The 23,445-nt window shown below is 42.3% G+C and overlaps 1 protein-coding gene across 3 annotated transcripts in view; it reads left to right on the forward strand.

Annotated features, from left to right (window-relative positions):
• Positions 1–5,542: 5,542 nt before the first annotated feature.
• Positions 5,543–23,445, forward strand: part of PKIA (cAMP-dependent protein kinase inhibitor alpha) — a 32,370-nt gene continuing 14,467 nt past the window's right edge. The window contains exon 1 of one of the 3 annotated variants that reach the window (XM_075213686.1): positions 5,543–5,702. The gene's annotated coding sequence lies outside the window, so the exon portion shown is untranslated. Of the gene's footprint in view, positions 5,703–19,281; positions 19,378–22,376; positions 22,477–23,445 lie in introns of those variants that run through there. The other 2 variants (XM_075213687.1, XM_075213688.1) reach the window with 2 other exon arrangements.

Genomic DNA, 23,445 nt, shown 5'->3' on the forward strand with positions numbered 1-23,445 from the left:
ATCGTGGTTAGTGCAGCTCACCGCTTCTCAGCGTTATCTGTGCAGCTCATCGCTTCCAGCTATACATGTGGAGCTCATCACTTCTCAGCCTACACCGGTGCAGCTCTCTGCTTCTCAGCATCATCTGTGCAGCTCATCGCTTCCAGCTATACCTGTGCAGCTCATCGCTTACAGCTATACCTGTGCAGCTCATCGCTTACAGCTATACCTGTGGAGCTCAACGCTTCTCAGCCTACACCGGTGCAGCTCTCCGCTTCTCAGCGTCACCTGTGCAGCTCATCGCTTCCAGCTATACCTGTGCAGCTCATCGCTTACAGCTATACCTGTGCAGCTCATCGCTTACAGCTATACCTGTGGAGCTCATCACTTCCAGCTATACTTGTGCAGCTCAACGCTTCTCAGCCTACACCGCTGCAGCTCTCCGCTTCTCAGCGTCACCTGTGCAGCTCATAGCTTCCAGCTATACCTGTGCAGCTCTCCGCTTCTCAACATTACCTGTGGTCCAGTTCCAGAGTTATACACCTGTGTGGATCTCAGTGCTATTGCTCTCTGCAGCACATCGCTTCACCGCCTTATTGGTTCAGCCTACCTCACAGTCAAGATCTGTGGCTTCACTGGAGAGCATCTCTCATCATCGGTCCAGTTCCAGAGTTATACACCGGTGTGGATCTCAGTGCTATTGCTCTCTGCAGCCCATTGCTTCACCGCCTTATTGATTCAACTTACCTCACAGTCAAGACCTGTGGCTTCACTGCAGAGCATCGCTCATCATCAGTCCAGTTCCAGAGTTATACACCGGTGTGGATCTCAGTGCTCCAGCTCTCTGCAGTTCATCTCCTCACTACTACTTCCTCTCTGCCTTATAGTGGCTCGGTGGTTTCGCACATTATTTGCTCTGTGCCCCCGGACCGCAGAGCAGCTAAGACCATATTCCCTTGTGGGAATCCCTGGTGAATACCTCTCCTCCGTTAGACTCCGCACCTCTCTGTGGGTAGACTGTCACTCGAGCAGAGGTCAGGACCATTCTCATTATCTGGCTTTCGTGACACAAAGCCAAGTCGGTGCACAGTATAGCAATATAAGTAAGCAGGGTTCCAAGGGGTTAAACAATTTCGAGTCTGATTTTCCAGAGCCAGGTCGGTACACAGTATAGCAAAGTCAGTAAGTGAGGTCCCAAAGGGGCTTAATAATAGTTCTCCAAGAAGTCCAAAAGCAAGGCCAAAACATATGAGTAAGTATCAGATATTAATCTGGATAGCAACAGAATTACCTAGCAATGGCTGCATGACAGGGGGTCCCTTTTTAGAGCACCTGGAGACATTTTTTAAAGACCTCAGCAGAAATCTTTCAGAATGAATGAAAATTAATTGAAAGTTCTGCGCATAAACAGTACCGCTGTAAATTGTTGCTAGGCAACGCAAGAAGCCAGACTCGACTTCCAATGAAGGATGGACTGGGCAAAACAGGCGTGGGCTGAAGATTTGTAGGGCAAAGGGGTCAAGTCATAGGAAGAGGCTTGCTCTAACTGGAAAGCAGTGATATCTCCGGAAACCGCCTTCATGCAGTGACTCCCCTTCAAGTATGGGGCTGCTTTCCAAGGGGGTTCCTACTGCTGCTGTACAGAGTAATTCCCCACTATCCAGGGACCTCCCCCTCAACTCTCTGCTGAAGCTGCATCTAACTATTTGGGGGAACACTTTCAGATTATTTTATACTTGTCACACATCCCAGTGGTCAGGGACTTCTCCATCACCTACTCATAGTCACACGCTGACTCACAGTAGTCCCCTGACTGCAGGGTCCAACCATATTGATTCACATGGCACTTTCCCCCCTGCTTAGGACATACAAATCAGTTTCACAGGACATCTGGCCATGAACTCTCTCCCCGGGTGCTGACACTCATCAGTACTCTATCCAGGGGCTCTCTTTCCGCCCCTGCTGTTGTATAAATGTGCTACCATGGCAGCTGCCACCCCTATCCACGGTCGCTGGCTGCCATCATTTGATGCCTTTCTCTCTCAGGCACATGTTTTCAGCAGCTTCTCCTCCAATGGCTCTACCTTTCTGCTGTCCTTTGTAGTGGGGGACTCTTCCCCTCTTGTCCACTGTCATACCAGTGCTTTATCACTCCATGCACTCTCTCTCTGCATTGGTGCCTCTTCTGGGGTATCCCTAATGGTGGGGATACCCCTCTGAAGACATGTTCCTTACTTTAGTGCTCTCTTGCTGCCCTTAATATCCTTATGGCTTTTATTTCCCTCACTGAGGTCGGTCAGTGTCACCTCGTGGAACTTACCACGCCCCCCCTACTTCACTGCCCTTACAGGGCTCTTTCTGGTAGGGGTACTGACCCCTTACAGCGGTCCTGGATTCATTTGTGACTCGCGGCACTTGCTGCGCCTCCCCACCCTCATTTGCCAAGCACCCGAGACCACCTACTCCCTCCTGGGTCCCGACTGAATAATGACTTCCCCTATGGCGGGAAGTCAGAGGCTCCCACCTGATCACGTCCGTCTTCTGGTGTGTCATGCCATTGGCCACCCCCCCCCCCTCTGCCGTTGACCACGCCTCTAACAATGACGTGGCCTCTAGCGTCGCCACAAAAGTGCAACTGTAAGGTGCAAAATGTAGTTCAGTTGTCCAGTTCTTGCGGAAAGAAAAATGCTGCAAGCCCTCTCAGAAAACAGGGCATACCCCTAAATGTGCCTTTTACACACCCTTATCTTATTTAAGTAATCTCATCCTGCAAAAAGGAACCTTGTTATTGTATGTGGGTTTCAATGTATGCACATCCATGTACATAGTCCTCACTCGGCAAGAAATGTCCCTGATCCACACTAGCAGATGCTGCAAATCTGTGCGGTTCCCAATAGAAATGAGTGCCTACGCATGAAAATAGGCATATGATAAAACATTATTTGCATTGCACTTTCATTAATGAATACAAATGAAAAATTATAAACAGTACTTCTAGTTGCACCTACAGTCATGGCCAAACGTTTTGAGAATGACACAAGTATTGGTTTTCACAAAGTTTGCTGCTTTAGTGTTTTTAGACCTTTTTGGCAGATGTTGCTATGATATACTGAAGTAAAATTACAAGCATTTCATAAGTGTCAATGTGTTTATTGACAATTATATTGAGTAAAGTCAAGTCAAAATTTGCAGTGTTGACCCTTCTTTTTGTAGACCTCTGCAATTCGCCCTGGCATGCTGTCAATCAACTTCTGGGCCACATACTGACTGATGGCCGCCCATTCTTGCCTAATCAATGCTTGGAGCTTCTCAGAATTTGTGGGTTTTTGTTTGTCCACCCGACTCTTGAGGATTGACCACAAGTTCTCAATGGGATTAAGGTCTGGGGAGTTTCCTGACCATGGACCCAAAATGTTGATGTTTTGGTCCCCGAACCACTTAGTTATCACTTTTGCCTTATGGCGAGGTGCACCATCATGCTGGAAAAGGCATTGTTCATCACTGCTCTTGGATGGTTGGGAGAAGTTGCTCTTGGAGGATGTTTTGGTACCATTCTTTATTCATGGCTGTGTTCTTAGGCAAAATTGTGAGTGAGCCAACTCCCTTGGCTGAGAAGCAACCCCACACATGAATGGTCTCAGGATGTATTACTGTTGGCATGACACAGGACTGATGGCAGTGCTCACCTTCTCCGGACAAGCGTTTCTCCAGATGCCCCAAACAATCTGAAAGGGAATTCATCAGAGAAAATGATTTTACCCCAGTCCTCAGCAGTCCAATCCCAGTAGCTTTTGCAGAATATCAGTGTCAGGCACCGTCCCCACTGTTCCTCTGCTGTGCAGGGACGGCCGCCTGATAGACTCGGCTGGGGGCGTCCTGTTGCAAAGCAACAGGCACGCAGCATCCCCGGCCGTCCTCTTACTGTCAGGGGCACGTGCTCTGACCATTGTGTAGTTTGTTCATTCTAGGAATATCAGTTTTTTCATACAGAAATCTGGCTAATCTCATTTTATAGGCTCTGTGGTAAAAATGTACATTGTGTACAAGCATTGTACCATGTAGACATTACACTCCACAGGCCCCTTTCAGCAGTCTCTATTGCAGAATTTGGTTCCCTTTGCTCACCTTGGTTCTGATGTAGAAAATTTTATTGCAACGGTTTGTTCACTTTGCTCAATAGATAGGCTAATATCACAAAATGTCCATTAACATACAAAGGCTGCAGCCTATGATGTGACATTCCATGATATTCAAGTTAACTGAAATGCAAAATGTGCACTGAAACCTGCTCTATCTGTAACTAATAGAAGCTGTTGCCTTTCTTACTAAAAGTAGTTTTGCTCAGGGTGCAATATCCATAGCTTATTTTTAACTCTCTAAATACCTTGAAGCAGGAGAGGGCTGGTAAATTTTAGCCCAGGGGTAAGACTCAACAGCCTATTACGGACATTGAAATGGAAAAGAAAAAAAATGCAGGTGGCCCAGTGACTCAGCCTAAGGTAGCCCACTATGGCACAGGCTTGGGGGGCAGATGACCCCTGCCCCCCAGCCCAGGCTGCCCCTGCCTAGGAGTGCCTATAAAAAAATCTGATTTATAACATACTTACCAACTTTAAATAGCTGGTTTCAGGGAGCCTGTCATGGGAGGTGGGCGTGACGGGGGCGGAGCTCCAAAATGTGCATCATTTTGGACCCGCCCCCGTGACGTCATGACGCAAAACGCATCATTTGACAGCGCGTGGCGGGGCCAAATGCCGCGATTCCCGGGGAATTGCGGCGTTTGACAGCTAATTCTGCCCACTTCACTAGGAAGTGGGGCACTTCCTAGTGAAGTGGGCAGAATTCGGGAGATTGCCACACTCACCCGGGAGTCCGGGAGACTCTCGCAAAATGCGGGAGTCTCCCGGACATTCCGGGAGTTGGCAAGTATGATTTATAAGTGCAATGATACATGCTATAGAAATACACAGATACAATGTGGCATCATCCACATTCATGCATTTCAAATAATTATTAGGCAACAGTGCATTGCTACATTGCAAGGATTGGAATTTAACCCCAACAACCACCACCAAAATATGGAAATATACAGAGAACGATGCTTATGTGTCCAGAATAACTGCTCATATTTAATTTACCTAGCACTTGACTAGTAATAACGCTTTGATTTTATTATGAAAAAAACATACTTCTGCAATACCATCTACAGGATTTATAGAATAATAAAGTCAATTCAAACCCTACTTAAAATATATTTTCTTAGCTGTGTGAGTGTACAAAACACTTTACATATATGTAATAATTTATGTTTTTACAACCACTGCATGAATTTCATCCCTGCATTGTTAGAAAATCAATTTGTCACATTATTTACTGATGGCATATTTTCATTCACTTGGGGGCTTCCTCAGGCAATTAAGCCCAAAATGCACTTCTTACTTCATTATAAAATTAAAACACTGTCAACCAAATATTGTTGTTCATTATTAAATGTTACCAATAAAGTTATTTGAAATATAAAAAAAAAAAGCAATAGACAGGCGTGACAAAGAGCCTCCAAAAAAAAAAATAGAAACAGCAGCTGTTGTCTGGATGAGAAACATACTGATAATGTCTGCCTGCTAACATCACCTAACCAACCAGTTCTAGCAGCTAAATAACCTCACTGCTGCAATCAGCATATCCACCAGGCTAGCACTTTCTTTTTTAGAAGACGCATAAAGGTAGGATTTTATATTTGGGGGAGCTTTGATTTGCTCTTGCTGTTATATGTAACAAGTATCCTGTTTAGTTAATGTTTCTGTGTCAGGGATATGCATTTGAGCAGTTGGTGATATTTAGTATCAGATGTGGGTTCCTCATTTTGTAGAAGAATGTTACTATCATTGTTAGGATTCTGATCTTCTGCACACACAAAATTAAAGAATAAAAAGCATGCACCTATAATATGTATTATACAGTGCTTGTCTTTGTAATATGTGTTGCTTGTCCTTGTAATATGTTATATACAACTAAAATCCCTGCATATGAAATACACTGGGAGTGCATGCTATATCTGTTATATGATAGCAATGATCTCATGTTACACATATCACAGCTCTGCAGGTTATGTCTCAATGATTAATTGCAATAAAACAGTAAGAGGCCACTTGGTTTTCTGTTAGCTGAAGGGCTCATGCTATGCAAAATTTCTTAAGTCCTCCTGGTAGATCATTAATTATTGAAATCATACAATGGCCTCTTTTGTAGCATGTGTAGAGAAAAAAAAAATCCAGCCAGCCATTGGTTCATATGATGGGTACCAAATAGGCCATGCACTGTTGCCAAGCAACAGCATCTGCCTGATCTTAAATTGCAGATGCATAACAAATGAACATATACACAGCAAAAAAAACAAACCAAAAAGATAAAATACTGCAATTATCAAAAAAATGTAACTGCTTGCAAGCTATATTGAGTCAGTAAATGTGTGTGTTTCAAATGTTTTATTTAGAGGACATTAATGAACCTGGTGGCCCAGATTAGAGATGCTCAAAGGAATGCAGTTTGCAGTCAGAAATGAGATTCTTTTAAAGTGTATGATTTTATAATCAAATGATGCACGCAATACACTGGGCGGATTCACTAATTCATTTAGAGAATGGTCTACAATCCCTATCATTTTTAATTTCTAAAAAATAGGGCACATTGAAATTAGGCTAAACTTGAGTTTATTACCATCATTGGTGAGGACTGGATGACATTATTAAAAGGCTTGACCCCATGATACAGTAAAGTGTGAGCCATCTGTCCTGTACTTTAATTGCAGGCAGCTGTAAGGAATGTGCTTGGTAAAGTATATCTTGCATTCAACGAGTTGCAATAAAATAAAACTTGTGTCTACTCTGGTAATGTAGTGGACAGATTCAGTGGGTTAAAAATGACTGCCAACAAGGTTTTGATTATAAAGAGACTCATTGATAGCTTACCAGATATGTAGAGTTTTCAAGGCAGTAATGAGCTTCAAAGGTTTGTCCCTGGTTTTTAATGTTGTCCACTTGTAGTGTATAATAGAATTGTATTATGATCACTTTCAGGTCCTATGCTAGTGTTGGCTAACCTGTGACACTCCAGGTGTTGTGAAACTACAAGCCCCAGCATGCTTTGCCAATATATATCAGCTTATTGCTGGAAGGGTATGCTGGGACTTGTAGTTTCACAATACCTGGAGTGTCACAGGTTAGCCAACACTGTCCTTTGCAGTGGTAAAAGTAGAAATTTAGAAGTGGCGGTATGGAAAATGTAAATGAATGGAATTTGATTGTTTTACAACCAAAGCAGTAGGAGAAGTGGTGGTACAATATACCACATTCTATCGGCCCACTTCCACCACTGGCCCTATACCTGTATGTGGGTTAATAGAATAGTATTATGATCACTTCCAGTGGTCAGGTTATGTTTGGTAGATATAAGGTCCTATGTCTATATATGGTGTTATAGAGTTGTATTATGTCAACTTCCAGGCATCCATCCCAACACTGGTCCCAGTCCCAGTCCATGCTAAAAGGGGGCATTATTACACCATATTGTGGACATGCTATGTTTCCCGAGGCATGCCTAGCACTAGACCGTGCCCAACACATTTCCCTAAAAGGACCTTTGAATGGTGAGCGGGGACATAACTCGCAACTTCCTGGCAGCTGTGACAAAGGTGCCAAGTGGTGGGACAGTTGGAAGGTTCACCTATGGGGACTTTATAAAGTATGACATAACTGATGTATGGCTTAACTGCAAATGGGCTCCTCTTTTCCTGTATTAAATTCTGTGTATTTTACATGTTTAAGCAAGTTAAGTTTTATTTCAACCACTTCATATTATTACTCTCAGACCAAAAAAGATTGGGCACAGCTGGTTTATATCATGTTAGTATTTAGGTTTTTATGTTGATATGTATTTGCTCTTATTTTGTTATTTAGCCTGTTGGACTTACTGGGTAAAGTGTAAGGGGATGGGTACATTTTTCCGAGTACCACAAACCCAACAAGCAGGATCCCTACAAAGAAAAATACGACTGGAATATAAAGAGACATACCTAAAAACCGAATCTGCACATTTCGGATCCAAGCATGCTGATAACAAGTAATTCCGAATACACAGCAGGTTAAGTGTTTCATTAAACACTTAACCTGAGGGGTCCCGCAAATTGCCGCTTTAAATTAACATTGAATGTAGGTCGCACTGTTAACCGACGTGAAACTCAGCTGCCGGAAAGCTGTGTATTCGGAATTACTTGCTGTCAGCATGCGTGGATCGGAAATGTGCAGATTCGATTTTTAGGTATGTCTCTTTATATTCCAGTGGTTTTTTTGCCAATCAAATTTTCTTTGTAGGGATCCTGCTGGTTGGGTTTGTTGTAATCTGGAAAATGGTTACCATCGGGTGTGAGGGGGGGGGGGGGGGCGATAACCTGGTTTGTACTGTTGTACATTAGTTGATTAACTAGACACAGTTGAAGTAAATACGCTAGATATAGGTACATGTTAGCATACTTGCCTACTCTCCCAGAATGTCCGGGAGACTCACAGATTTCGGGCAGTTGTCGCTCGCCACATTGCTGTTACCCTTGATTGTGTGGCAGGCTGGTGAGCAAGCATTTTACTTGGCTTCTCATATCCACGCATCTTCTTTGTGGACGTCATGTCATCTAATTGCCCGATGTACAGCCTCACCACCCACCCTGCTTACTAGGTGTGGCTGGACAGGCCAATAAATACAGCTCACATCGTGAGCAGCGTTGTGATGTCCCTGTTATAGTGGAAGTCGGTCCACACTGGCTGTGGTTGGTTGCGGATTTGACCCTGTGAAATCAGGACGGGCTCTTTCCTTTATTTTTCTTTCCTTTCCCTTTCTTTGCTTCCTGTGTTAACCGGACAGACATCGTGACAGTAGAAGTAATGCCAACATACTGGTGAATCTTACTGTTGGCAGGTTATTACTGGCTATAGTTATGTTATTGTATTTGGCAAAGTCTTGATGACCCTATAGTCAACGAAAACACCAGTTTAGCCAGCAATAGGGCTTTCCTCCCTTTGAGAAATATTCCCCAAAATCTTGTCTCGCCTTATGCTAACAGTATATGCCATAGAATCAACATTTTGCTACTTATTAGCATACTAAATATACTATGGGGTAAATATATCAAGCTGCGGGTTTGAAAAAGTGGAGATGTTGTCTATAGCAACCAATCAGATTCTAGTTATAATTTATTTAGTACATTTTGCACAATGAAAGCTTGAATCTGATAGGTTGCTATAGGCAATGGCTCTACTTTTTCAAACCCGCAGCTTGATAAATTTACCCTATATAATAATATCATCTTCCCATAAATAATTTGGGCTCTTACACATCTCCAGGGCTGCACCCTTGTGGTCTCTAAAACTTACAAAATGGGGAACATTAATCAAAAAGGAAAAAAATATAATTGGAATAGAAAGAGCTAAATGACTGAGCAATTTTTAATTCACTTCACTTTAATAAATGCCCCAAGTGTAGTGAAATGTATATCTACTTGATCCAGACCCAGAAGAGATTCAGCTTAAAATCTCACATTCATTTTTTGCATTTTACCCTTGAAATAAATCTCCCCAAGACTAAGGGGCATATTCAATTGTTCCGAATCCCCGCGGCGTTAAATCTATTACCGTAATTACGGTAATAGTAAGCTGGATTTCAGCTCGCGGCTCAGGGAGCTACGAGCTGAAATCCAGCGAGAAAACTACCGTGATAACGGTATTTACGCGCACCATTACCGTAATAACGGTACTAGTGTGCAGAGCACGAGATTTTGGGCGTTTCTGCCAACAATTGATTATGCCCCTATGAGTATTTATATTATTTATGTCTTGCTTTTAGTCAGTATTTGGATTTGCATGCTTTTTTGTTTGGAAAACATGTGTTATTTGTCTTGCTGGATACAAGTAACAGTGTTGGAAGACATTGTACTTTTTTTAAATCTAAACACTGCTGACTGGCTCATCAGTTGGCAAACACTGGAACATTAGACAGTATGTTCAAGTGGGCACACTGCACCGTCAGATAGTTATGTAGATAATTGAAAAATAAATTTCCACAGGCAGAGAATACCATTTAAAACAAGTAGAATTGATATTGGAAACTACATTACAGAAAGTATGAGTTAGAATAGAAAGTATACCACAGAGCATGGAGTATGCATTTAATGTCAGCTCATTCTCCAGTGCATAGACTGTGATAACCTAGAGTGTGTCTTGGATGGGATTGTCAAAATAGATTGACCAATAAGAAAGCAGTGAGGCTGGGTACACACTAAGGATAATTTCTCCTGATGTGATATCTTTAGCGATTTTACAAACGACTGAAAGTCCTGATCAGCATGAGATTCACGCGTACACACTTACACGATTTTACAGGATTTACCTTCAAATGTCTGCATCTGTCATAACCATCGTGAGTGCATACACATGGCAGAATCTGACCGACATCGTTCCATCGTTTATAGAGATTTTTAGTCCAGTTATAAAATAAAATGAAACGATTCAATGGGCTTTGGTACGATAAAACGTGATCGTGGGAGCGTGCACACTAATGCAATATCGGACCTAACAGTTGTTTATCGTGTGATTGGCACGATCATCGGGTGAAAAACCGGTAGTGTATACCCAACCTTGATCATTTTCCTACTTGCACTGTAGCTACATGCATCAAACAGTGAAAGATGAAGAGAACTCGAGATATTCAGCCCTCCCATGCTCTGAGGCAAAGTGTGATATGGCACCCAACATCTCCCATCTTAAGGTCATAGGGAGACCTTCCTATATGTTACATGGGATATTGTGGGCAGTCACCCTTGCTGGCTTCTGAGGAAAGGTAAGACAGTAGAGATCTTGGGGACTAGAGTGGGAGGGGGTGATAAACGGGGGGTGGGGGGGGGGGGGAATGGCACATGAACATGATTCTATCTCTACTTCCAGTGCACTATGCATGCTACAAGCATGTTGATCCTGTACAGTGCACAGTACTATATAAGCAAGCCCCCAGGATTTGATTGTACTTACCCAGGACAAGATTTGTATTATTTGACACTTTAGGCCAGATTCTAACACTTCTTCCTTACCGCCTTCACATGCCCATATTAAAAGCTCTGCCCTGACTGCATACCTATACTAAAAGGAGGCAAAGCTACATGAAAGAGTGCACTACATATATACTATAGGTTTACAGTGATGGGGACAAATCTTTTATTTTATAAGCAACCACTAACCAGAATTCTATTTCTCTAGACGTTCAGCTTAAAGGTCAGTGTTATATGGCAGGTTTCCTCCAACATCTTTCTGGGATAAAACCTGTGCCACTTTGCGCCCTCCCAGGCATTTATGGGGAGTGTTAGTGTTCTTAAGGGTCAGTGTGGGTTTTTTTTTTTCCTAACAACAGCTGATAACTTTATCCAGTTCTCATTTTCACTTGTGCCTTGCACAAAACAGCAGCTGTTTCTGTATGTAGCAGATATAAATTCCATCGTTGCCAACATATACTATCCAGGGAAACGTTGCTGCCACACAGGTCCATGTAAACCCATCAGATGTTGATTAGTCTAGGCAGATATGGGTGTACTACACCCTCCATTGTGACATAATCTATATCTCATTATTGTGCATTTTCAGTGCTCACCTTTAATAAACAGAACCAAATAAGAGAATATTGCGAGATTTACTTCTTATATGCAGAGTACAAGGACTTGGATCATTCCTCCTAACTTTTGTACTTACCATGACATAGTGTGCACGATGGCCCATACATTAATGGGGACTTAGTCATGACGCTATTGGGTGTTGTCATGTACACACCCCACCCATTATCCCCTCCACTAGAAACTCCAATGCATTGCTGTGGTAGTGACAGCTGCTGTGCAGAGTGGCGATGAATGGGTCATACATCTTAATAGTGGTGGAACTACATTACTGCTGCTATGGGGGGGAGAAGCACCCGGCTACCCCCCTCCCCTGAGCCCCTCCCCCTTTGCTCTCAAAAGGACAAGAATTTCTTTACAAGAGGTGTAAAAACTCTATGTGACTGATGAATCAGTGCAAGGTACCGACTGAGCTCTGTAGACAGAGGTACGAGTAAATTAGTGCAATATGGAAAGCCGAGTAAGGACTCACTCATGAGAGGCTCACAGAGCAGTGGTGGGCCGCCTGGGGCCCTCAGCTCATTCCAGCTTCATGTTCCTGCTCTGGTTTATTATCTGCTTTATAAATGGTGATGATGATGATGATGATGCCTCTCGGAGCGCTACCTGTGGCCCCATCTCTTACTGCTGATAAGTATTGTACTGGCAATACTACTAGTACTGTGCATATTATCACTTATGGACATACTTGCCTACTTCCAGTAGGCGACGTCCAGGAGAGGGGCGTGGCTAGAGGGCTGGAGGGAGTGAGGCGCCTTGAATCGAGTCATTTTGGCCCCGTCCCCTCGAGTAAAATGCTGATTTTTTGCGGGGGCGGGGCCAAAATGACGCGATTCCTGGTGATTTGCATCATTTTAGCAAATTAATTTCGGGATGGGGAAGGAATGCCAGCTCTCCCGGGAGTCCGGGAGACTGACCCGAATTTCGGGAGTCTCCCGGACTTTCCGGGAGAGTTGGCAAGTATGCTTATGGACATATATTACTAATCACATTACTGAAACTGCAATTTCACACCTCACCTAGGCAGCAGGAAGGCTAGAATCTGTAGACTGCTGTGGCTACATAATGGATAAGTTTGGGAATACACAATGTGGTTTATTAGGTTTACATATAATAGAGACTGGTGTAGCTATAAAATATTGGGTCTGTTGTAGCATGTGAGCTGTTGTTATTGCAACTATTGCTTAAAATATTGCATATGTGTCTTATTGTGAGCCACATAATATGTAAAACCGTAAACTCTTACCATGTTACTTTAATAAATATTGTTTAGAGACGCATTTTATTTTTATCTGTGTAGCGGAAGCTGTATTTGTGAATTTGTACATGAAAGGTTTCTGCGGTGCATATCTGTACCTTCAAACATGATTGTTTGGTGTCAGTTTATAAAAATGTTATGCGTCCCTCGTTGGCTTTTTGAAATGTCATCTTTTGTGATACTTACCCTATTGTTATATATTATTATTGTTTTGAACAGCATAATGTTTTCTTTACAGGAATTCAAACAAATGATCTGATTGGCTGCAAGTTCAAATGCTGCTGATCATTTTTTTAAGTGTTAAAGAACACTAATAAAACATGATTTTTGACATATCCTTGGTAAGGGACCTAAAAATTAGATTTCCCCTGGGTTGAGTTTCACTTTGTAAATGGGATACGATAGACAATAATAGACAACCTAGCAGACAGGTGATACAGTGCTGGAATTCAAAATTGATGAATTCAAACTGAACTGAACAGATGTACTTAATATACTATATAACATATAAACTGTTACCAGTGGACAGTGCTTCTAAACAGTGACAGCGAATTGCTGAACTGAAAAACGCTGTGAGCAGGGTCTTATTAACAAGGCAACTGATTCAGAATCGGTTGCATTTTATAAAATATGCCCGTCATTTTCTGACAAACATATATTTTTTTCTGGATAAACTTTGTCCACTCGACAGAACGCCTGCTAGATCAAAGTAGCTATCAACATCATCAGCTATTTATATAGCGCAACTAATTCCGCAGCGCTGTACAGAGAACTCACTCACATCAGTCGCTGCCCCATTGGAGCTTACAGTTTAAATTCCTTAACACACACACAGACTAGGGTCAATTTAATAGCAGCCAATTGACCTACCAGTAGGTTTTTGGAGTATGGGAGGACACATGAGCACCCGGAGGAAACCCACGCAAACATGGGGAGAACATACAAACTCCACACAGATCAGGCCATGGTTGGGAATCGAGCTCATGACCTCAGTGCTGTGAGGCAGAAGTGCTAACCACTAAGCCACGGTGCTGCTATAATGGATTTGCTACATTTATTAAATTATATGTGAAAAGATAAATTTACAAACGATAATACAAGAGAGTTGGGAGAAAGTAAAACTATTCATACCATAAAAATGGTTTAAATAGCCACATCATAATTTTCCAGTCCATGAGGCCCTAAAACTGGTCCTGTCTGTTGGCACGTTAGTAAGTTAATTACTTTTTTATATACCCCATACCAATATGTTTTACAGAACATGTATAGAAAAATAAAGTAAATCCTTATAATTCATGTGGTAAGCCCCCTGGGCTGAGATTTGCCAACCCTCCCATGGGTACAAGGAACTTATTTAGTTAGGCAAACTATGTACTGCTTAAGCTATAAAAATATAAACATATTTTACATCTTCCATACGTTCATACTTTGTGGCAATATACTGTATATTGTATAATAACCCTCAGCAACACTTATAGAATGGCTGACAGATCACGGTGGCAAAGCCCTTGTGTGTAAACCTTATACAAAAATGTATTGTACAGTGTATTTTGTAGACTATACTAGGGCAAGTTTCTTATATTCACAATTGTTTTGTGCAGTTGTAAAATTGTCTATTTTTTATTATTGTTGTTTAAGTACTTGTGTGTAGAGTTGAGTGAAATTTACAAAACCCTTCCGCAAAATATTTGCCTCATTCTGCATTTTGTTGCATAATTTGCATGTTTTGGCTGTGTTAATTGGCCCATTGTCCCCAGTCTTAACACAATCACACCATACATAAAAAATAACGGACCGTTGTCATCTCAGCTCTATTGGTAAACTATAAAATCCGCAAAATGCAGATTTTTAAATATTGCGCAGAATGAATTGCACAGATGTAAAAGCAAATATTGACAACTCAATCGCAGGATATTTGCAAATCTGATTAATCGTCTGTTTTAACATGAAACAAAATTTTAAAGCAGCTTTGCTCATCTCTACTTATGTGCTAGGCATTTACCAGATATCTAATTTGACATCCTAGCCATAAAAATCTTACATTGCTCATAACTTCCAGAGTTATGTAAGTCTCTATCACTGTGTATGGTCTTGGGGTGCATGAGCAAGTAATCTTACCTGCAGTCTTTTTCTGCCCTGGCTAGCTCTTGGTTTTGACCAGAAGGCCTATGCACATACAGGATTTTAACCAAGAATGGACACATGTGTTGTAGCATGGTGGTGCAGCCTTCACCACTCCAGCACAATACTTAGGTTGCAGATAATAAAGCAGACATATACAACTCCTATCGCCTCCAGCACAGTTCTAAAAGGATTAATGCAAATAAAGTTACAGTATATGTATTTCTCCTCCCCTCCTGTCAGTCCTTTTCACAGTAAGCAATATGGTTCCTAACATTCCAGATCTCAGCTGGATCTCACCCTCTCACTTGAATGCTGACATGTAAAACATTTTCCACATCCAGGGTGGATTCTCCTCAAAGCAGCCATAACACTCTCTCAGTGTACTCGCAATTGAAGCTCATCCTCCCTCTGTAGATATGACTCTTCACTTGATTGATTTAGGCTTAAATAACCTCTCTCTGGTATACGCTCAGCCCTGGGCTCTGGCACTCTCAATCTGTGTGCTCTTTGTCCCACTTAGGTCAGTTTCACTTGTGCCATACTGCTACATTCAGCGCTCCACCCCCAATGGGGTCTCTTCTTCCTCAATTCATCACGACAGGTCTTTTCAGTGCAGCCACCCTGCTGTTGGTAGTGACCCCACTTTTCCTCTGTAGATTCCTAACCAGCCACAAGCCCACTGCCTGTAGACACCTCCTCCCACGCCTCATTTCCAACTTCACCCCCTCAGTGACAACTGCCTGATAAGACTTGTTTGCATATGATTTGTTTGCAACATTTAACAATTGTTGTCCATTAGTTCACCTGCCACCATTTTCTTGTACACACAAAGATTCATATACACCCCAGGTTGTTATTCCATGGGTATAGGTTTTGAGGGGGCCCAAACAACCAGTTGAAGAAAACACTGAATAAGAAATAGCATCTAAGCTAGCACGACAAAGGGGGTTGGAAACCAGAGTCCAATAGTCTGAAACTGGTATTTTTTAATAGTGGAGGGAGGAATATATGCATGAAACATGTATCGTATGTATGTATATATGCATGAAACATGTATCGTGAAATACTCAAATTTGCAGTGCATGGTATTACAGTACGATACAGTAAACAAATAACACTACAACTCTCATCACAGATACTGGGGTGCAAGGGGTATATTCAGCACTGGCTGAAACCTATACCCAATTAAAAGGTTTAGAGTCACTGAAAATGAAGGAGTGGAGTTAATGTGCAGAGATCCCAAAAAAGAGATGCGCAGAGTAGCTGGTGAGCAAATGTTATAGGGAATGAGAACAGAAGGGAAGAGGGCTCTGCTCACTAGAGCCTAAAATCTAAAGGGGAAAGGGCAGAAAAACAGTTGGCAGATGGGGGTGAACCAATGTAAGGGGGTCTGAAGGCAAGAAGCAAGAGTGGGAGAGATGGAGGATGAAAGAGTGTGAGGTATGCTACATGGTGAAATGGTTAAGTGGGGTACTGGTAGGCTATTCTAAACAGGTGGGTTTTCAATGACCGTTTCAAGTTATACAGGCTGGGATAGTCAGATAAAACGAGGGAGATCATTCAGTGGTGGGGGGCAGCATGGCAAAAATCTTGGATAAGGCAGAGAAATGTGGTTATCAAAGGGGAGGACAGGTCACTGGCCAACTGAAGAGGACAGAAGGGATTATGTATGGAGATGAGGTTGGATATGTAGGGAGCAATGGAGGGAGCAATGGAGTTGAAGAGGACATTGTATGTGAGGGTGAGGAGTTTGAAGAGTATTTTGTAGGGGAAGGGGAGCCAGTGTAAGGTGTGCAGAGAGGGGAGTCTGATGTGGTGCTGCGAGAGAGGACGATACATCTAGCCGTAGCATTAGGTATAGTAGAGCGAGATGGGAGCAGAGGAGGCCAGTAAGGAAAAGGTTGCAGTAGACAAGAAATGATCAGTGAGTGGATTAGAGCTTTGGTGGCATCCTGCAAGAGGTAGGGTCTGATACGGGCAATGTTGCAAAGCTGTAAACGACAGGATTGGACAAGAGTTGAATGTGAGGGGTGAAGGTGAAGGAGAAGTCATGAATGATACCAGGCAGCGGAGTTGGGGAACAGAGGAAATAAAGGTGTTGTCAACAGTGAAAGTTCGGGAGGGAAGGAGACTCTTGATGTAGGGAAGACAATGAGTTCAGTTTTGTCCATGTTAAGTTTGAGAAAGCATAACGACATCCAAGAGGAGATGGTGGCGAGGCATCTGAACTCCTTGAAGTGGAGGGAAGGGCAGAGATCAGGAAATGAGAGGTAGAGTTGTGTGTCATCTGTATAGAGGGGGTAATGGAGGCCGAAGGAACTGATGAGTTCACCCAGGGAGGAGTTGTACAGAGAAAAAGTAGAGGGTCAAGGACAGAACCCTGCGGGATGCCTACAGGATAGATGGGTGGGGGGAGTAGTTGGAACCAGAGGCAGAGAAGGTGCGGTTGGCAAGGTAATAGGTGAACCACAAAATAATGGTGTCAGAAAGGCCAAGGGTGTGGAGTAGGAAAGGGTGCTCCACAATGTCAAAGGCCGTTGAGAGGGCCAGGAGGATAAGCAGGGAGAAGTGGCACCTGAATATGGCCGAGAGAAGAGTACTGGTGACTTTGGTCGAGGTAGTTTCTGTGAAGTGGTGGGAGCTGAACACAGATTGGAATGGATCAAGAAGGGAGTTGTCACAATGGTAGCTGCTGGGACAGTTGTAGACAAGCCGCTCATGTATTTTGGAGGCAAAACGGAGAAGAGAAATGGGGCGGTGGTTAGAGAGTGAGGTGGGTTCAAGATTGTTTTTTTTAAGAATGTGTGAGACAAGAACATGTAAAGGATGAGGGGAAGATTCCATGAGAGAAGGACAGATTGAAGAGGTGAGCAAGGTGGGTGCAGGCAGAGGGGACTATAACAGTATATGAGTCCCCTGTCATATACGGTCATAATGTCACTCATTCCTAGCCCCTGTTTTTTTTTGCCTATGCTTTCCTCCCCAAGCAACCAGCATGCCCTGGCATCCAGGCCCCACTGGGACCTGTTGTGCACCAGTAAAAAAAATTGTAATAAATAAATAAACACACACACACACACTGTGTAAAAAATAATTTTATTAAGAATAAACATTCCCTCCACACACCCTTTTTATCCACCTAAATCCTAGGAGGAGTGTATTCTTGCTTTTTGCTTGCAATCCATTGTGAAAAAGTAACCCCGTGAAGAGAGGACGACGTTCTTCTTGCAGGCCCGCAGTGCAACCCACAGGCTGGACTGCCTGTAAGCTTCTAAACAATAACAAATGTTTTTTTTCTGATTGGTGAGAGCGTGAGAAAGTTACTCTATAGGTTAGTTGTGTTGAGACCCCACGTCGTGTCTTATCCCTAACTGCAGTGAGCTACGTTATGTCAGTGGTGTTCATTGATAAAATTGTGTATGGGGGGTTATTTTTAGCCGGCACACTCAATTATTTCTAGCCAACACACCCAAACAGTTTAGGCATTCCATGGCTTTCTGGGAGCAGTAGTGCACCAGCAAAAAATACTTTTGTCTTTCAACTCTATATTTCCCCAATGGCTACTGGACAGGCTAGGGTTGAGTGACATTATGATAGGGGGACCCCATGCTGTGGGTTTTCCTGTTATAGTGTCAGCAGCCCAGCCTGTCATAATCTAGGGCTGGTGGCTGTTTTTTTAGGGGGAAAAGCCTAGGTTTTGAGCACTGGTATCACTTTTTGGGGGGGTATCATGCAATTTATTTTTAATAACTGCATCAAGATGACTGTTGTATCAACAGCATGTAGCATGATGATATGATTGATCGTCACGCTTTAACTCATACATATGCAATTACGAGTATATGCTGATTTGCATGGATCTTAAGATCATATATTTGTAAATGCATGTTATTGTGTGAATGCAATTTGCGCCTGCATTTTTAGAAGCAAATGAGTCCAAATCATCATCAGCCCCAATGTGTTTAGGTGATAATGTTATAAAATAACATATTAGCATTGATCTGTACAGAGGGTGAAATTATTTTATAAACATATAACAATGCTTGGTCATATAAAGTATATGAGTGTGTTTGTGTTGGATCTGGAAAGTGGAGGATAGAATTATTGGCTACAGTGAGTGTTTCTGACTAGCACTTTGTTGTTGGTTAAAACGCCACTTATGGGGGCAGCTGTCACCGTCTTTAGCAAGGTGATGACATAGCTAACCATAAATAGACCAACAGCAATCAATGTAGCAATCTGTCAGCCCTGGGATGTAAATATCACCTTTAAGGCCTCTTCCACGAGGATATTGTAAGCACGAAACCTGATTGTGAGTAATTTTGCTATATTGCACTGTTGTAGTGAATGATTTGCTCTCTCACAGTCCTATACTTGCATAGTATTAAGTCTATATATAGTTCATGCTTCCGCACAGTGAAATGGAACTGGATCACACACTGAATTTATTGGGGTGGTAGAGAATTTTTTGTTCTTCAAGGGATATTTTATTTTGTATTTTGTTATATTTACTGTAACTATTCTTCAAAATACGCATAATAACAATATAACAAGAAGTGTTCTAGTTTTATTTGCCCTAATAAATAAACTGCAATGGTAAAATGCTATGTAGTTAACCTGTCGTAGCTCACATTTATTTACTACACTTTACTTCCTGCTTTGTGATATGTCTTTTAATGCAAGAATATTTATTTTCTCCATATTGTCACTGAATAGCTGTTATAATACTGTTTGCACATCACAACCATTTCATAGTTATCACATTTCTAAAACTGTTTTATGCATTTGCATAATATTTGTATTTATTTATATTCTGCTCATTTCCCATAATTCAATGGATGCATGCGCTAAACAGTATATTTCTCTCCCTATGATAGGCTGCTTAAAGCCTGGCTGCATCAGCTACTGTTTAAATCTAATCCAGATCTAACAGCTGCAGAGAAGGCAACACAAAATGCATTGTTATTCAATATTACACAGGAGGCCAGACATGTATATCGGGGTTATATATTTATTGGAAGTAACTTGTTTGAATGTGGGCATATCTTTTAAGCATCAATTATTAAATTGATGGCTGATATGGTATAGCATGCAAGTGACATCGAACAAAACTATTTATTTTATATCTGTCACTGTTACTTTAGCCCTGTCTCAGTAAAAGTAACATGTTGCAGACATAGATAATTGATACATTTTAATTGGAACAAACCTAAAACTATTTAACATGAAGAGGACAGAATTTTGCCCCTTTGTGAATGTCATAACAGCGCTAAATAACAGAAACGTATTCAGAAGTGGTAATAAACACTGCCATATTGCATTGTAGTCACACATACAAAGTCAGTTCATTTGTGTGGTACAGCAGGCTCTTCTTTCCCTGCTTTACCTGTTTATATATGATAATAACCATATAGACAGTCCAAGACTTTCTATTTTGACTCTCAGCATGTATAGTACACTACAACCTGCTATGAGAAAGTTCATCATGCCGGCTGCGGCATGATGATTGGCTGTGACATCATAGACAAGTGCCACACGAGCAGCACTGACATTGAGGAGCAGCAGCCAACAGCTTCACAGGTAAGAAGCTGCCCCTCTGCTTCTCCTTAATGTCAGTGGCCAGAGCTACGTGTGGGTAGACTGCTCTGCCTGCCTCCTGTGACCAAGAAAGAAAAAGGTTACCAGTTTTTTCAGGGCCCCAGATAGCCACCCAGTTTTCGTATACCTGGGTCTTGACCAGGACTGCCAAGAAGAATTCAGGGCCCCAGTACAACAACTTCAAGCGGCCCCCCTAATGGTTGTGTTCATACAATTGGGGGCGTGGCTATGCATCATTGGGCAAGGCCAGGCCACCCTCCTACAGAAAAAAACCCTGCATTGTTGTGTACACCACTGAACGGTCACCAAAAATTGGTATTGGCCCACTAGAATCACAACATTTCACAGACTCTCCTGCTCTCTCCTACCTGTTCTTTCACCACCTGAGGCTGCAGATTTCTTTAGTTGCGGCTTGTCTGGATCCTGGAATGTTGGGGGCCCTATTTGGAAAAGTAAATGGGTACATTTAGAAAATTACAGCCAGCCTCGGCGTTAAATTAATACGACCCACGATTAATAATTAGGCCTTCATCCAGCCCCAACATTAAAATAATAGTATTCACATTTAATAAATAAACCTATTTCCCTCCCTCCAAACAGCCCCAGCAATACCTTACACTACATTGCCAAAAGCCCCCTGTGCCATCACACATACACTGCCACAATCCCCTGTGCCATCACACACACATTACTGTGTCCCTTCATCACCACGTTGTGCCCCCTTATGATCAAACTGCGCCCTCCATGCTGCTTTGCCCCCCATCATCACACTGTACCATGCTGCCCCCTCTCCATCACTGTGCCATCCTGCCCCCCCCCCCTCCTTCATCACTTTTTGCTGCCCCCCCTTTTTTCATCATACTGTGCCTCCCCCCCTTTTCCTCATACTGTGCCTCTCCCCCCTTTTTCCTCATACTGTGCCTCTCTCCCCCCCTTTTTCCTCATACTTTGCCTCTCTCCCCCCGTTTTTCCTCACACTGTGCTTTTTTGCTTTCCTCTGTTCTTTTACTTACCGTTGTATTAGCTTATTTCTTCTCTTCTCTTCTCTTTTCTTCTGTATTCTGTCTTCATGCTTCTTTCTTGGTCCTCTCTGCGCTGCTCCTAACTGAATGTCGGGCGCGACTTGATGACGTCATTCCCGACATTCTGTGTAAACACAGCAGAGAGAAAGGAGGAGGGACGCCAGTGCCGCGATCACGCGAGTATATGTATTATTATTTTTTATGCCACCCTGCTGCCATCGCCCCATCCCACCTGGAACCCCCAAGTCCTCACCAAGACCCTCACCCCACCCACCCCCGCAAAAAAAAAAAAACCTGAAAAGAAGGGAAAAAAAAAAAAAAAATACAAAAAATGTGGGCAGTGAGGGCCCGGGCCAGGCCCCCTGGCATTCCCGGGCCTGGTTAATTAGTACCCACCCCCCCCTTCCCCCGGCAGTACATTGATTATAAAGTGCATGGATGCTAGTTTTCACAAGCTGTAAATAAATGCAATAATGTTAAGGGCATATTAAACCCCAAACTAAATATGTACTGTTGTGTGAAAGTGAAATAAAATGAAGTGTAAAATGCCCACCGATGCACATAGCAGGTTTGAGCAGAAATCCTCTCTTCTCCTTTGGCAGGCCTTGTTCGGTGATATCAAGGCCCTTCTCCCATTATCTTCTAATTCACATGAATTGAAAGTTCACGGGGACGGGTCTTGACAGCCCCGGTGTTAATGTGAGCAGCAGCTGCCAAGCAGGAGAAAGGATCTTCTGCTCTAGACTATAACACTTAGAGCCCCACTGGATTGCCTGATTGACGAGGCACAGGTAAGTAACATTTTTAGTTTTCAGAGGACTTAGCCTTTGTCTTTGATATTTTTTACACTACGAATACAGATTAAGATGAAGAAAAAGTAACTGAAAAGCTTAGATACCTTTCCATGCTTAGTGTACTGAAGGTTATCAGAAAGAATATCTCATTACTCAGCAATCTGTTTAATCCGTTATTTTTAGAACGGTGCACAGTTGTTGTCAACTTGGTTTCTATTACTGCTCAATTTATTATATCTTAAAATTAGGTTTACGTTAACTAACAAGTATTTATTGAGGTATACCTATGAGAACTGGTGCATAGAAACTGTTCAAAAAATGTACATCTAATTGATTGCTGTAGGTAACAGCACTTTTGCAGTTACCAGTTTTCAGAAATGCCTTATATTGTATAAAACTATAACTAAAGCATATATTAAACAGTAAGGGCAGAATCAGCATTTAGTGGATCTCATTTACACACTGGGGGCCGGATTCAGTAACACACAGTAAACGTACGTAATTGAGGGATACCCATGTCCGTATTGCTCTACAAGAGGATCTGAAGAACCGTCTCTTGTTGAATACGGGTGTAGCTACACTCTGCTTATACAGCACTTGCCCTATTGTAACTAACACAATACACTGCAGGATACGAACAATAAATATGTGCAATATAAAGTCCTAGCAGAAGGCACAGAAAAAAATATTATTCAGTTATTGTCACCTGTTAATAATACAGTCATTAATGGAAAAAACTTTGAAAAAAAACAACTTTTTTTTAAAAAAAAATTCCCCATGAAATACAACTATCATGATGTTATTAAGGCCTGCTGTACATAAAATGCATTTCTGCAGGTGTTCTTGATTGCAAACATGTGTTCTAGCATTCATATGTGGCCATCATCACTATCACTTAGAACTTACATCTACCCTGTAGCTCGTGCAAGCGATACCACTGAAAAATACGATTTTGGTACATCCTTA

The sequence above is a fragment of the Mixophyes fleayi genome, chromosome 5, assembly GCF_038048845.1.
Source record: "Mixophyes fleayi isolate aMixFle1 chromosome 5, aMixFle1.hap1, whole genome shotgun sequence".
Taxonomy (NCBI): Eukaryota; Metazoa; Chordata; class Amphibia; order Anura; family Limnodynastidae; genus Mixophyes; species Mixophyes fleayi.